The 15,766-nt window shown below is 36.7% G+C and overlaps 1 long non-coding RNA gene across 5 annotated transcripts; it reads right to left on the bottom strand.

Moving 5' to 3' along the window:
- Positions 1 to 3,677: 3,677 nt before the first annotated feature.
- LOC131534588 (uncharacterized) lies at positions 3,678 to 7,747 on the bottom strand. 5 transcript variants are annotated; one of them, XR_009269380.1, is made up of 4 exons: positions 6,001 to 7,747; positions 5,253 to 5,500; positions 5,047 to 5,174; positions 3,678 to 4,370 (listed from the first exon to the last, which is right to left on the bottom strand). It is a non-coding gene; the product is annotated as an uncharacterized LOC131534588 (long non-coding RNA). The 5 variants fall into 5 exon arrangements; XR_009269379.1 differs by having other exon boundaries at positions 5,047 to 5,500; positions 6,001 to 6,298; positions 6,428 to 7,747; XR_009269381.1 differs by having other exon boundaries at positions 5,047 to 5,500; positions 6,001 to 6,676; positions 6,818 to 7,747.
- Between the last annotated feature and the right edge of the window lie 8,019 nt (positions 7,748 to 15,766).

The raw sequence follows: 15,766 nt of genomic DNA, 5'->3' as shown, positions 1-15,766 counted from the left end.
AGAGGGCGGGCTGTCACTGAATGTCAAAATATGATTGGCTGATGTATGGAGTCAATTTAATGCCGCATATATATGCAAAAGAAAATAAGTTTTGCAAAGAAAATAAGTTTTGCAAAGAAAAACAAAGAATTGCAAAAGAAAATGAAGTATTGCAACAAGAAAATAAGTTTTGCAAATAAAAATAAAGAATTGCGAAATAGATAAATAAAACAGAGCAAAAGCAATGATTTTCCAATACATATTTTCCATGGCCATATCTACTTATTTATTTGCAATGCAGCTTTTATTTTGCGTTTCAGTCAAGTTTGAGCTTGCAATACCATTTTCCCTTTGCGCTTCACGTTTCTGCGCGTCTCACTTTGTGGCGCTGTTTTGACATGGGGTGGAGTCAGGGGACGGGGCGTGTCCAACAGGCCTGGGCATGCCTCCTGTAAGTGACGTCCATCGGCCCGAGACGCAGATCACAGCTGATCCAGGCACCGTCATTGAGCAGAGGCATGCGGGTGGATCGCCTTGTCTTACTGAATGACACATTAGCGTAATACTGTAATAGTACAATGAAGTGTCACAATATGTATTGGTTGTTTAATTTGGTGTCTTTGTTTACTCTCAGCACTGTATTCTTGTTCTTGATCTAATTGTAGCATCAGAACGAGTCAGACAAAACTAAGATTCGATCAGGACATCGAAACATGAGGAGCTGAAATTCCAGGAGAACAGGACAACGTCGTAAAGATTCCTATCTCCGACTTCTGGAGCAAGCCTAACCAACAAGCCTCTTTCACAGAACAGCTCGCAACATTAAGACAAAAGAACATTTATTGATAAGTCCAACGCAGGAAGGAGATCGTCAAATTTGGGGTAAATAGTCAAGATTAATGGTCAAAGAGATGGCCATCACATGTGTTCCACAAGAGAAATCACAAGCTTCTTTAGATTGACTTTTCCCCCACACATACAAGACAAAGGCTGAGACTGAAATTCCTTTGTCCAAAGAACATGTCTTTTGGTCTCCACAGAACTATACAGAGACTTTCTTTTTCATATGCACGTAAAATCATCCTAAAAGGACATTTCTAGGCATAACACTATATTATGTATGTAACCCACACATTAGATTATCATGTTTTAAGCACATATTATGTGTCTTTTTAATAACTATTGAATGACTTTAAGGTTTATTCGTGTTTGGTATGTATGAGCTTGACAATTCTAGCTTGAAACGTTTCTTCCAACTGATTCTTTGTCAAATGTATCATATTCTGGTTATAGAAATCACATCCAAATTATACTTTGCAAGAGTGTGTAAAATTCAGACCATGTGACTGATAACATGCTGATTTATGATGGAAGGAACAACCCTAGCTAAGATAATAGTCTATCTAATTGGTCAAGACACCAGATGGGATGTGTCCAAAAGCCGAGTTTAAAACCTCAGGACACCATCAAATCTCCCCTTCTTCCTTCTCCTCTTCTTCTTCTCGCCACCGCGTTTTGACGCTGTTTTAGCGCTCTTTGAGCGTGCTCTGGCCTACAGGCCAGTTGCTATAACACCACGATGAGAGAAAACCACCTAGTCTCGTTACTCAATTTATTCTTTTACTTTAGTTTCTTTTCTTTCCGTTGAGTCTAGTGTTCAAAAGTTAAGTTTGCCGCAAAGTCCAGCTCGACTGCACCCGCTTCAAACTTCAACCAGCAACGGACTCACGACCATCCTCAGCCAACGCCCAACCATTGACTTCCCAAGACATCACTTCAAAGACTACTGAACTTCCAGCCAATCACCAACTCGGAAAACCCTTTCCTGCAACGACGACGAAGACAGAAGGAATCCCTGTAACACAAGGCAACGCAAGTAAAACAACTCCAGATTCTAACTGAACTGGTGCATTTAATATAAAATTTAGCCTCATTGCGAAACTCAGTGCGAGGGTTAAATAAGTGATTGATGGTTTGTTCAGGTCTATGTGATAGCACATATTGCTATAAACTTGGGATATCACATTTTCATTCTCTAAACTCATCCTTTCTCTCTTTCTGCAACGTGTGAATGTGTGAATGCGTGTGTTCATGTTAGATTAGCTTATGTCTTAGGTTTATATAAATAAAGTCTTATTTATATTCAAAAGAGAAGTATCTTGTGTTTTGTGCTTACAAGTTAATGTCTTAATCTGCCGATCTTGTTACTGTGCTTATTAATAGTGTTTTCACTATATTTTGGATTTTAATATCCAGTGCAGAGTTGATGTTATACGGCTCGTTCAGTGAATCGCTGCCGACTCAGTGATCAGCCGCAGAACAGTGATTCTGTTCAAATTCCCTATAAAATCATAAATGATTCCCTTTGAGCTAAATTAAAATTATATTTATGTATCAAACCCTACATAATTAAATAAATGGATCCCGTTCCAAATGGCGATTTTTGGGGTCCATTCTGGCAAGTTGTTGAAAAGACCATCTAAAATAAATTTTCAGACATAAATGCAACTCAGCACAGTTTGTTGTCCATGATGAGAATAGATCTGTCTATGTTTTGCAGCCCTTCAATCCCCAGGGGCCCAGCAGAGACCCCTGGAAGAGCAGAAAAATGTAACATTTCAAATGGTTATAAATCAAAGTCTGATTATAGTATCAAACAGAAAATTGGCAAGACAACTACTTGTGCTATGTTTACTAAATAATGTTGGACAGTTTTCAAACATATACAGAAAGGTGGTATAAAGGTGTTTAAAAAAGTGCTCTTTGTTAAATACCAAATTTCAGCCTGTCTCTTAAATATGTCATAGATGGTTGCACAATGAACATGTTTAGATACACCTTTGTTCAAAAAAGATTGTATTTTTCCCCAATTCATTATTAAACATTTTAAACTACATTACCCATAAGCCTCTGCCATTCTATCCATTGAACGCAAAAAAAACTATTTGTAGTTCAATGAAGTTATGCTTAGGGTTAGGGTTACGATCTCGGTAAAGAGGTGATTTCTCACGAAACAGCAACACTTAATTGTTAACTGAAGGTATTACTGACGCATTAATAACAGCAAAACGTACTTTGCAACATTAAGCGTTTTTTAATTTGGGTTAAAAGATAGTCCAATCACAGTGAGTTCTGCGAGCGCCAAGAGAAGTTCAAAGCCAATGGCAACCCAGTTGAGCAGAGGCGTCACACTTACTTGTCCATATATGGTCATCTTCCGGGTTCTTGTGGTGAATGGACCGATAACAAGATAAAGATTTATTTGTCTCCACTCAATATAAAACTGCAACAACAGATTGCATCGTGTGGTTAACCTAATTCAGCAATAGACTTGTTGATTACAGTGATTTTTTATTAATTCTTATTATTTTTTAAACAAGGGTGTAATGGTTTCCATTGTATACATTGTTTACACTAACATTAATTAATATACAATATTTAAACTCAAAGGTTTGCCTATACTTTCATTTGCTTACAAAAAAACTACAACTCTCATAATTATTCAAACAACATCAATTTTGCTTCTGTAACATTTACAGTGTATTTATAGTGTATTAAAGTTATACAATTAATCACCTCTGTATTCCCTGGAAATGGACCCTACAATCTTGCCAATCTTAGATGTGCCAGTTGAACAATAGGAATAATAATAATAAAAATATGAATCGCACACTTTGTAGTCATTTCTCAGTGTTTATTGATATGTCAAACTTTTCCAAGGCAAACATAGTGCCCAGAACAACATTCTCTCTCTAGTTAGTGTCACTATGAAAAAAAACAAAAAACCCAGAAAAAAAAAGTAGTTGATTATGAAAATGTATCTGCAAAAACTTAATCAATTACAGTGAAATATAACAACCTAAATCAATGACTGATTGATAAAGTAATTAATGGGTACATGAAACAAACATGTAACTAAAAAGTATGCAATTGGAGACCCCTTAAAAAAAAAACTGTCTAATATTCAAAAAGAAAAAGAGAGTTTGTTTACAGAAAAATGTTATAAGATGCCAAATAATATTTTACAAACTGGAAGTTGAGCCTCCAATTGAAAAGACGTTATTGTTTTCCCTTTAATGAACAAATAGGCTAAAAATGTATCTCCTGTAATCATTGTTTCTTCTATTGTGACTATATGCAAGACAAATTAAAATGGTTGATAATTATAATTTTATAATTATAAAAGTCATAGTGATAGCGACAGAAGTGCTCACAGTAGAGATGGGAGTGTTGACTGTAGAGGAAAAATTAATACACGCAGACATGCTAAGACTGGAAGCTGGTAGTGAAGGACTGAGAACAGATGTGAGAGCAGAGAGAGAGACAGAGATGTGGAAGCTTTTGAAACGGCTGATATTGTGGAGAGCTGATGGAGTAGTATGTGAGAAATCCTGCAACACAGAAAGAAAGAGAATTTAATCACATGATGAACAATTAAAATATTGACAACAACAAATGGCAGACAACAACACAACTATAGAGCGTGCTTATAATAAATAGAATGTTATTGTCTGTTGGTGTGGATGCTAAATGGTTCTCAATATAGTTAATGTTCTTGGTGTGAACAGCTTTAAGTGATCTGATTTGGCCAAATTAATTTAAGATCTGATTTGTCACGTGACAAGTTAAACTAGCATTTCCAGACTCTTGCTTAGACAGATGTGTTCAATAAAAAGGCAGACTGTGAGATGTGGACAGATATCATGTACTGTTGGAACGGGAAGAGACTGCGCCAATTTGTAAAGATTAATAAAGAATACAATTGACTTAATATAAACTTTATGATACAAACACTCTGACTACTTACAATGGGCACAATCTGCACGAGAGTTGAGACAAAGGCCAATATCAGCAGGAGTAAAAGTCCTAGAACTTTGTATGAATATATATATCATATGAATTTGCTGAAATTGTATGAATTATTACTACTTGACGTAAGACTTTGTTGAGGGCTCTTCCTGATGGGGCCGTGGGATATGTAAACCAAAGTTTAAGAAACATCAAATGCTGTGCAAAATGTAACTGCCGTAAAGTTCAGTCAAAGGGTTAAGACCAGGACAGACGTACCATTGGAAATGTTTGCCTTTGCAGCTTTTGGTCTTCTCCATAAACACACAAGATGGCCAAATTCATCCCTCTCCACAAACAAGACAAGACAAGAGTTCGACAGGCCTTCCTTTGGTCTTCCTTTTTAGCTGAAACAAAGAAAACAGAAAATGTTGAACCTTTGGCAGCTTCTTCAGGTTCAGCACTGAGCTTCCAGTACTAGTTACCTGTTAATATTAGCAGCTTTTTGACATAACCGATCAAAATTCAATTCTGAGCTTTGAAAATATGCCATGATAAAAATGAGAAAGGAAGAAAGAGAGCAAAAATGTGTAAATGAATTATGAATAACAGTTCAGAAAAATAGGCAAGGAAAAGCTGAGAGAGAGAGAGAGAGAGAGAGAGAGAGCTGTTAAACAGCTGCTGGTCACTAAAGGTTGTTGTAGGAGATGGAGATGTATGTGATCTGAAGAAACTGCAAGACAAAAAAATATTGAATTACATTTTTTTTTTTACATAAAAGTATTAAAGGCATGGCAAGTTATGTGATTAACTACAAATACCACATTAAAACTACGTTACTCTGGTAAAAACAGGGTAAATGTTGTGTTATTGTGCTTTAACTACAAATAGTACACAGTAAAAACACAGTTACAGTGGTAAAACAAGGTAAGTGTTGTGGATACCGTGTGTTTAACTACAAATACCACATTAAAACTACGTTACTGTGGTAAAACCATGGTAAGTATTGTGTTTACTGTGTTTTAACTACAAATACCACAGTAAAACGACAGTTACTATGGTAAAAAGTGTTGTGGCCACTGGGCATTTAACAGCCCTGTGATTACATTAGTTCAGAGGCATTCACAACTGATTTGTAAAGAAAACGTCAAACTGCACTTGCTTACACATTAATTGCAGACAATCAGAACGGTACCTTAAAAAACAAACCATAAAATAAAATGATGAACATACCTGGACAACGACGTATGGTGAATTGTTGGGTCACTCCTCCTTTTTTAATTAGTAACGATGGTAACGACAGTCAAAGGTCATTTGATGACGACACACCAGACAAACGAGACTGTCGTAATTTCTAAGGCTGCTAGAGGGCGCTTGATTTAAAAACGTAATAATAGGTCGTAATACGCTGCTTGCACAAACGACCTATGGGGTCGTTTTTCGGAGGAGGACAGTCTCATCTTATTTTATGCCCCACTGTCCTCGTGACTCAGGATCAGTAAAAGATCCGACTCTGGTCTTAAGTCTGACTCTGAACAAAAACCAACAAAAATATTTAACATTTCAGTTTGTTTATGGCTTTATTACAACTTAACTTTTATTTATTTTGATTTAAGAAACAAGATACAACATTGCATGCCTCAGTTTATGCTTGCTTTACCTTTTGTTTTGTTCTCAAACCTTCTTGCTAGTCTCCCAAAAATAAAAGGTTCCAAATATTCCCTTATGTTATAACTTATGAGATCAACCTCCTCGTCTTCATTTGTAGTATTTCCCCTTGGAATGTAGCTGTTTGTCTCTGAATCATAGTATCCAACTGCAATGTCATCCAATATATATAAGACACTAAATGTAGGAAATGGTGTTTCTCCTTCAATGTAAGTAGCAAGGAACCACAAGGAGTGAGAACCTGTGAGAAACAGTAACAAGAAAAGTCATTTTCATTTACAATCAAACAGTCAGCATGTTGAGATCCTACAATAAAATTGAAACAATAATATTTTGTACATGTTTAAAATTAACATGTGTACAAATGAAAAAACACAACAACCTGTACTGCAACTGATTCAGAAACAAATCCTATGAAATCCAACCTGTAAAAACATCTGTTGGAAATGACAGCACACACAGGAAAACTAAAAACTTCATGTTGTTCTCAAAGATAGTAAAATCATGTCCTTCTCTGCAGACATATTCAGTAAATGTGCCAGGTAACAAAGTTTGTAACAAGTCAAACAAGTTGTATGTTGTATTTCCTGGAACCACCTCAGAGTCATGAGTCATGTTTTGTTTTTTTTGTTTTTTTTCTGTTTCACCTTTAAAGCATAGGAATGTACAGTGGTCATCACAATTTTATTTAAATCTCAGAAATACTCTGTTGGGGCAGAGGGATTCAGGTAATTGAAAAAATACACAGTAATTATTAATAGCAAAGTGTAATATGCAATATATAAGTTTTATATGAATACTCCACTCTTCAGGGATTTGACAAATACAGAGATTTATTTTACATGAATGAGTCAGCAAATGGAGGCAGACATGTTAAGATTATATATTACTGGTCAAATATTACTGGATTTCTTATAAGAGTGAAATATTGTGTAATAAAAAAATTGAAGGAATGATTGTGATTTATTGAAAAAGTGTAACTGGTGAATCTGTGTTGTTTTAGAACAAAAGCACTTGTCTTTTTTTCACCAATCCACCAATAAAATATGTTTTAATGATTATTGAAAAATAAGAAATAACAATAAGCATATAAATTAACCTACAGTCAATGACAGAATACAATAATTGAGGGAGTTTGTTGTTTTGGGGTTCAAGTTGTCTGAACAACTACATAACCTTCACGAAGCTGGTTCAATGATTTCTTTAGATGCTGAAAAATGAATATAAAATGACCTATACTGTAAGTATAAATATATTTACCTGTGAGTTGTACAGTAAATATAACTAAACCTTCAATATTTAGACAAGACACCTGTGGTCATAATACATTTGCAAAACTAAGTATACAAAAATAACATAAAAAAAAAAAAAAAAAAAAAAACATTTAAAACAAAGTACTCACTAGAATCAGCAAAATAATCCTGGTTTGATGAAGACACTGTATAACATAATAAGCTGCATAATTATTTATGGAAATGAAGTACATGATGTAAATTAAACACAATTCTAAATTGTGTTTAATTTATATTTTGTATTTAAGCATCATAACTATACTAGGCTCACTGGATGATTTATCATTTACTCAGTAGTTCTTGTACTACCTGCTCATTTCCTTCTGCATTTATATATGACGACTCCAATTCCAGAGGTGTAAAGAGTACCAGAAAACCATACTTGAGTAAAAGTACAGATACCTTACTCCACTACAAGTTACAAGTAACCAATTCCAAAACAACTTGAGTAAAAGTCTTAGTCTCTGATTTTAACAGTATTTAAGTATTTTACTAAATATAGGCTCAAAGATGCACTAGTCAAAGAGACATGCCAGTCAAAAACTGTAACATTGTGGAGAAGCTGGGGAAAACAGGCAGAGGCAAGGATCTGTGTGCATGTATTTAATGGAAAAATTAGAACAAACAATAAGCCAAAAACCAACCATTTCATTCAACAACTCACAAAGAACCACTAGGGTTGTACAGTGTGTGTGTGTGTGTGTGTGTGTGTGTGTATGTGTATATATATATATATATATATATATATATATATATACAGTGGTACGGAAAGTATTCAGACCCCTTAAATTTTTCACTCTTTGTTATATTGCAGCCATTTGCTAAAATCATTTAAGTTCATTTTTGCCCCTCATTAATGTACACACAGCACCCCATATTGACAGAAAAACACAGAATTGTTGACATTTTGCAGATTTATTAAAAAGAAAAACTGAAATATCACATGGTCCTAAGTATTCAGACCCTTTGCTGTGACACTCATATATTTAACTCAGGTACTGTCCATTTCTTCTGGTCATCCTTGAGATGGTTCTACACCTTCATTTGAGTCCAGCTGTGTTTGATTATACTGATTGGACTTGATTAGGAAAGCCACACACCTGTCTATATAAGACCTTACAGCTCACAGTGCATGTCAGAGCAAATGAGAATCATGAGGGCAAAGGAACTGCCTGAAGAGCTCAGAGACAGAATTGTGGCAAGGCACAGATCTGGCCAAGGTTACAAAAAATTTCTGCTGCACTTAAGGTTCCTAAGAGCACAGTGGCCTCCATAATCCTTAAATTGAAGACGTTTGGGACGACCAGAACCCTTCCTAGAGCTGGCCGTCTGGCCAAACTGAGCTATCGGGGGAGAAGAGCCTTGGTGAGAGAGGTAAAGAAGAACCCAAAGATCACTGTGGCTGAGCTCCAGAGATGCAGTCGGGAGATGGGAGAAAGTTGTAGAAAGTCAACCATCACTGCAGCCCTCCACCAGTCGGGGCTTTATGGCAGAGTGGCCCGACGGAAGCCTCTCCTCAGTGCAAGACACATGAAAGCCCGCATGGAGTTTGCTAAAAAACACCTGAATAAGATTCTCTGGTCTGATGAGACCAAGATAGAACTTTTTGGCCTTAATTCTAAGCGGTATGTGCGGAGAAAACAAGGCACTGCTCATCACCTGTCCAATACAGTCCCAACAGTGAAGCATGGTGGTGGCAACATCATGCTGTGGGGGTGTTTTTCAGCTGCAGGGACACGACGACTGGTTGCAATCAAGGGAAAGATGAATGCGGCCAAGTACAGGGATATCCTGGACGAAAACCTTCTCCAGTGTGCTCAGGACCTCAGACTGGGCCGAAGGTTTATCTTCCAACAAGACAATGACTGCGTTTACATGCGCACGAATATTGCGATTATTTCCAATAATCAGAGTAAGGACTTAATCGCATTTTGATGTTTACATGTCAAGAGCAAAGCTCTTACTCCCGTTTACATGCAATTTCCATTATTCTTATTATTCGCTAAGAATTGTGGTTAATTTTTTCACTGCCATTATTCACATACCCCACTGGACAGCACAAATGATGGACTCAGAAAGAGCAGTGTTACTGGTCGCCGTTTTATTCTATTTACGTCTAATGCATAATGATTTTGTATCGCTGTATTCCACGCTTTTTCGGCGCAATGATAGAAATATGATGGAATTTGTTTGCCTATACGCTGCCGTCGCGTTCTGTTCGTCCTTTCTGGATGAGGGTAAGGAACAGAGCAACCTGATCTCACAGAATTCGTGTAATGTTCACGGACTTAACCTCCGAATCTGTGGTGGCATCACGGAATCGCCGAAAATTCCGTGATGGGCTTACAGAAGGCATCAGGAGCACGGCTGATGCCTGTCACTGACTTACATTGGTATCACTTCTGTGAGCCCATCACGGAATTTTTTCTGTGAGCCCATCACGGAATTTTCGGCGATTCCGTGATGCCACCACAGATTCGGGGTTAATTACGTCCGTGAACATTGCACGGAATTCTGTGAGATCATGTTGGACAGAGACTGCTGGCAGCTTGTTGTGTTTTCCTCAGAATGCGATGCTTTCTTCCCCTCCATCGTTTCTAATCTCCGTATTATTACAGGTGCGTATCACGTTATTCATATATGTCACAAGCGCATGCGCACTTTGGTCAGAGCGGCAATACTGCGATTAAGGTGTTTACATGCTTGTATATTCCGATTAAAATCGGCGACGCCACCTATGTTAATACGATTATGCTTGCTGCGATTATGAGCTTAATCGTATTATTTAGATCAAGTATTGCGTTTACATGAGGTAAAGCATAATCGCAATATCTCCAAAATCTCATTATAATCGCATTAAGAGGGTCCATGTAAACGCACTCAATGACCCTAAGCACACAGCTAAAATAATGAAGGAGTGGCTTCACAACAACTCCGTGACTGTTCTTGAATGGCCCAGCCAGAGCCCTGACTTAAACCCAATTGAGCATCTCTGGAGAGACCTAAAATGGCTGTCCACCAATGTTTACCATCCAATCTGACAGAACTGGAGAGGATCTGCAAGGAGGAATGGCAGAGGATCCCCAAATCCAGGTGTGAAAACTTGTTACATCTTTCCCAAAAGACTCATGGCTGTATTAGATCAAAAGGGTGCTTCTACTAAATACTGAGCAAAGTGTCTGAATACTTAGGACCATGTGATATTTCAGTTTTCTTTTTAATAAATCTGCAAAATGTCAACAATTCTGTGTTTTTCTGTCAATATGGGGTGCTGTGTGTACATTAATGAGGAAAAAAATGAACTTAAATGATTTTAGCAAATAGCTCCAATATAACAAAGAGTGAAAAATTTAAGGGGGTCTGAATACTTTCCGTACCCACGGTATATATGTGTGTGTGGATTAGTGAAGCTCTTCCTGTTTAAATTTGATTGGCTGGTTGCTCATTGATTGTCCTATCATCGGACAGTGAGCGGATCTATAAATTCGTGGGTGGGGTAGCATGGGGTTATGAGTCACGCCCCCTTGCTTTCTGCGTCATATTTAGTCGCCATCCAGGTATGATGGATAATGTTGGCTGTGTTGTTATGCTGCCTTCACGTGCTATCGGAATTATCGTAAATATGAGTTTCCTAATCGGAAATTGGACGTGAACGGCCTCTCAAGTCGCATTTACTACTGGGAAATTCGGAAATACTTTTGATACTGTAGAAGATTTTTATGGATATTAATCAGAATTATTTAGACATAATCAAGGTGAATTTTGCTTATAAGGTATCTGTTGAATCTTCCAATATATTCTGAAGGCCTTTGTGTCAAAGTGCGTATGTGGCAAAGCACATCTGGAAGAAATGAGGAGGGGGCTTTCTCCCCCATAACAAATTCTAGAGGGTCTCTTCTCCTCTGGGACAGATAGAGTTACATACACAAGTGAAATGTATGCATATGACTTAACCTTAGAATCCGCCTTAAATGGCTTGTATATAAACCAGAGACAAAGAACAGTCGAGAAGCTTTTCTGAAGAGAGAGCTTCGGTTTTATATCGGCCGAATAAAATCTAATTTTTCTAGAATCAAAACTCCAAGTCTTTGTTTCATTCTTCGAACTGCGGGGCGCGACACTTCATTTGGCATCACGAACAGGATCTGGAAAAGAGCCACAAAGTGTACTACCGCTTGGAGCAGATTTCAAACAGCACGTAAAGGTGGCCACCTTTTTTAATCAGGTAAGCATTTTTTGCTTATATAAGATTGTGTTGTTTGCTAAATCTGTTCTTGGTGGTAAGGTCACTTAAATTTTGCTCTTCCAAAATACTAAATTTAAAGATGAGAAGATTTAAAAAAGAGGAGTTTTTATTCCAGAAAAATAACTGCATGCATTATCTGGTTTATTGTTTGAGGTCTTGATGAGTAACTTAAACTGAACTGAGATGATGCAGGCAAAAATACATTGCTAGCAATGGTCTGTGTTTATTTGGGCTGGGCCTGAAGAGACGGAGATAGACGTGAAGTAGATATAGTATAGAGAGCGTGCAAGACCTACGATACCGCCCTGATTAAATTAAAAAAGACAAAAAATATTGTAAGGTCACAGGGGACTGCTTGGGTAGGTAAAAATTCCTGACAGAATCTTGTTCTTTTACTGCGAAAAGAGAATACAGAGAGGTTACAGTACCAGAACCAGTATTTTGGAGCAGGTGGAAACTCGAGAGAAAAAGCTTTGTTTTGTTGTTTTGTTTTGGAGAATGTTTGAAACTGTGTCCGTGTCTGAATGCATGTGTGTGTGAAAGACTGAGAGTTAAGAGAAAACACATAAGTTCCGATTGGGTTTGGGGAGAGAAGTGTGCCTTTTTCTAAATGGAGAACGGCCGCAGCTCGTGTCACACTCAAGAGGGACTTAGAGGTGCATGTTGCTAGGGAAATAGGGTCAATAGAGATTGAATCCAGATGTGTGACAAGATCCTATGTTGGGTGTCTGTGTGAGAAAAAGCAAGAGGAAGAGAAAAATTTCTGAGAGCAGCGCTGTGCAGAAGAGATATTAAGTGAGGAAGTTCAATAAAGAACATTAAAAATAATAAGTGCGCACTAAATAAAACGATAGAGACGAGAGATAATTAAGAAATGAATAAATAAAAATCATTATTAAAGATATTATGAATACTATGTGATCATAAAATAAAGAAAAAGCATATAGAAAGTGTACATGCATCAGATATAATAAAAAGGTCATAAAATGAAGAATAAAAAATTAATTGAAAAATAGTGGCAACATTATTATAAAAAATTAATAGATGAATAAAAATATTACACGTGCTTATAACTGAAGACTTCCAAAATTTGTATCTTGTTGTCCCTGGGAGACAGTATGAAGGTTAATCCATTACTGAATTAGAGATTTGGGTTTGAGCTAACCAAATATAACTTGTGTAGTGAAATGTTGAATGAGAGCAAGATTGGGTGACCAAGTTCATAGAACTTTTGAATCAAAAGCGTTAGGATATTTAAAAATAATAATGGAATTTGTTGATTAAATAATTAAATTAAATAAAAGGAATTATTTTATGTTGGTTGGGAAAATTCATTCACCATTACTGGATTATTTTAAACCATGCAAATATAGAAGAAAAATTATGATTGATGTCTTTAGTTTGCCATACATACTGTTGTAACAGAAAGGATTTTTTTTTGATTATAATACATAATAAAGGTAGATTACTGCTGCTTTCTGCATTTTGCAAAGAAAAAACTGCTTGCTATTTTCCTGCAATGAAGAACTTGCTTTACTAAAAAAGAATAAGGGAACTGCTGTTTTTAACCAGATTACCTTTTTTTTATTTATTTTATTTATTTACTTATTTTTACCTTTTTATTAAGGGGCCATAGAAAGAGATGGTTGAAAAGTGAAAATTAGATGAAGAGCTGATTGCTCAGAGACAATTTGCTCACAGTTTACAAAGGTGCAATTTGAATAATGCAGTCTCTGAGTGTTAAGATTTCAGATGGCTTCTGGATCAGTGCCTTGACAAAGCAATGGAGTCTGTCTAACAAAGTGGCGAAGAAGCAAAGACAGCTGTAGAGAGAAGAAGGGAGGGGCTGATGGATTTTCAGCTACCCGCCGAAAAGAGGAGTGAACACTTCTGCATGGAGAAGAGCTGACTTAAAGCAGGAAAAGGTGAATCTTTCACTTGAGACTTTTCCTGAGTGTGAAGAGAACATCCTGAAATGCAAAACTCTGGCAAGAACAATCAAAAGCCAGACTGAGGAGAGGCAGAGAAACAACGGAGATCATACACCACAACATCAGGCCTTTGAGTGCCATCACAGACTGACAACCCAGTGCAACAGCTAAACAGCTTCAACAAACTGATGATCTAACCAGAAGCACTTCCATCCCTTCCCATTGTGTGCACAGGTGAAGCACATTTATTTGATCACTTTAGAGACTGTTTCAAAATTTGTTAATCATTTTATTAACTTTATTAATCTTGATTATTCACTGGTCTCACAGCAGTTCTTTGAATTCTGTGTTTTAACTAACATTCTGAATCTGCTTTTCAATAGGTACCAGTCCAGCCTTATGTCTTAAGAAATAAGAAATTTTGACAGACAGAAGTGGGTGCTTGACTCAACAATTTAGGAAAAAATCGAGCTGGATTTGGCATAGTGAGGGCTATTTCATTAACCAACGAGGGAAAAATGCACAACTGAATTATTGACAACAATGCTGAATTCTTTGGGAAAGAAAAAAAAAGTAGACAAGATGTCTAATAGAAAAATATATATGGCTGATAAAATAAAAATATTGGTCACTCCATTTTGTTTAATGGTAATTTTCTGGGGCTGGATTGCCTAAAAGCATAAAAAAATTACGCCAAAGATCCAAAATCGCATATGCTGCCGTAACTGAGGATAACAAGATAGAAATATTGATGGCCATGGATCCTAAATTATGCAGAGATCTCTAAGCATCATCTCAAAAGTAGCTCATGAGCAATAACAAAAAATTATGACTAAACTTTAAATTAGACAAACAAGTGGCATTTGAGAAATTACAATTGACTCTCTCAACTGCACAATGCCTAAAACAAATAATCTAAACCAATTAATCTATTAGATTTTGTTTGAGAAAAGAAAAAGGAGGTTTATACTGCAGTGTTAAAGCAAACCTTATAGTGACTGACGTTGTCCAGTTGCATAATGACATTTAGACACTATGTTGAATGCTACCAGGTCTACGCTCAGTAGAGTGTAACAAAAACTTCATGTTATATTCGAATCCGTAGCATTCCACAACTAAAACCATTCAGTTCACAATCAGCTGAAATCTCAAGACAAAGTATGTTTTTGGCCAAAAGGGGTGTGAAAGGGTGTGAAAAGTATGAATGATGGTGTTGTATGGAGTGAAAGAAGGTGTCTGACGAGACACTGAAATAAATCAATTATTTTGCCAAATAGCTGTATGCAGATTTGAATACAGTATGTGGGCCCACAGGGCAAATAACGCCCAGTAAAATAAAGACCATGGATGAATTCGGTTAAGTTTCCTGGTCAGTACCTAGGTTATTGTTGTGGCAGAAAGAAAAACAGTGCCACACTTGCAGCGCATTACATGGGAAGACAAAGCAAGCAAGCTTGCTCTGTCCACCCCACATCTAACTTTCTTTTCAGCATAACATGATGGAGCTGATTCTGTCTCAAAAGGATAAAATATTGCCTTTCTAACTGTTAACATAAAGTGGGTTGAGTGTTTTCAGGTCAAAAGGCCAACGCTACTGAACAAGATAGGCCTAGGAAATTATCTAGTGATATAGTGGAACTAAGTTTATAAAACAAAGAGATAACTGAATTAGTAAATTGTTAAGAATAAATTTGAAATGAATTGAAAAATTGTAAGGATGCAGATAACTGAGTAAAAACAAATTCTTTATCATATTATAGAAAATAGTATACTCATTTTATTAACAGCAATGGAGTTCTGAGAGCGCAAAAATGGGGCCAGGACAGCCCTCAACCCACATGACACTTCCACAGGTCACACCA

The sequence above is a fragment of the Onychostoma macrolepis genome, chromosome 25, assembly GCF_012432095.1.
Source record: "Onychostoma macrolepis isolate SWU-2019 chromosome 25, ASM1243209v1, whole genome shotgun sequence".
NCBI lineage: Eukaryota > Metazoa > Chordata > Actinopteri > Cypriniformes > Cyprinidae > Onychostoma > Onychostoma macrolepis.
The sequence above is the reverse complement of the archived record's forward strand: the minus strand, read 5'-3'. Positions and strand labels throughout refer to the sequence as shown.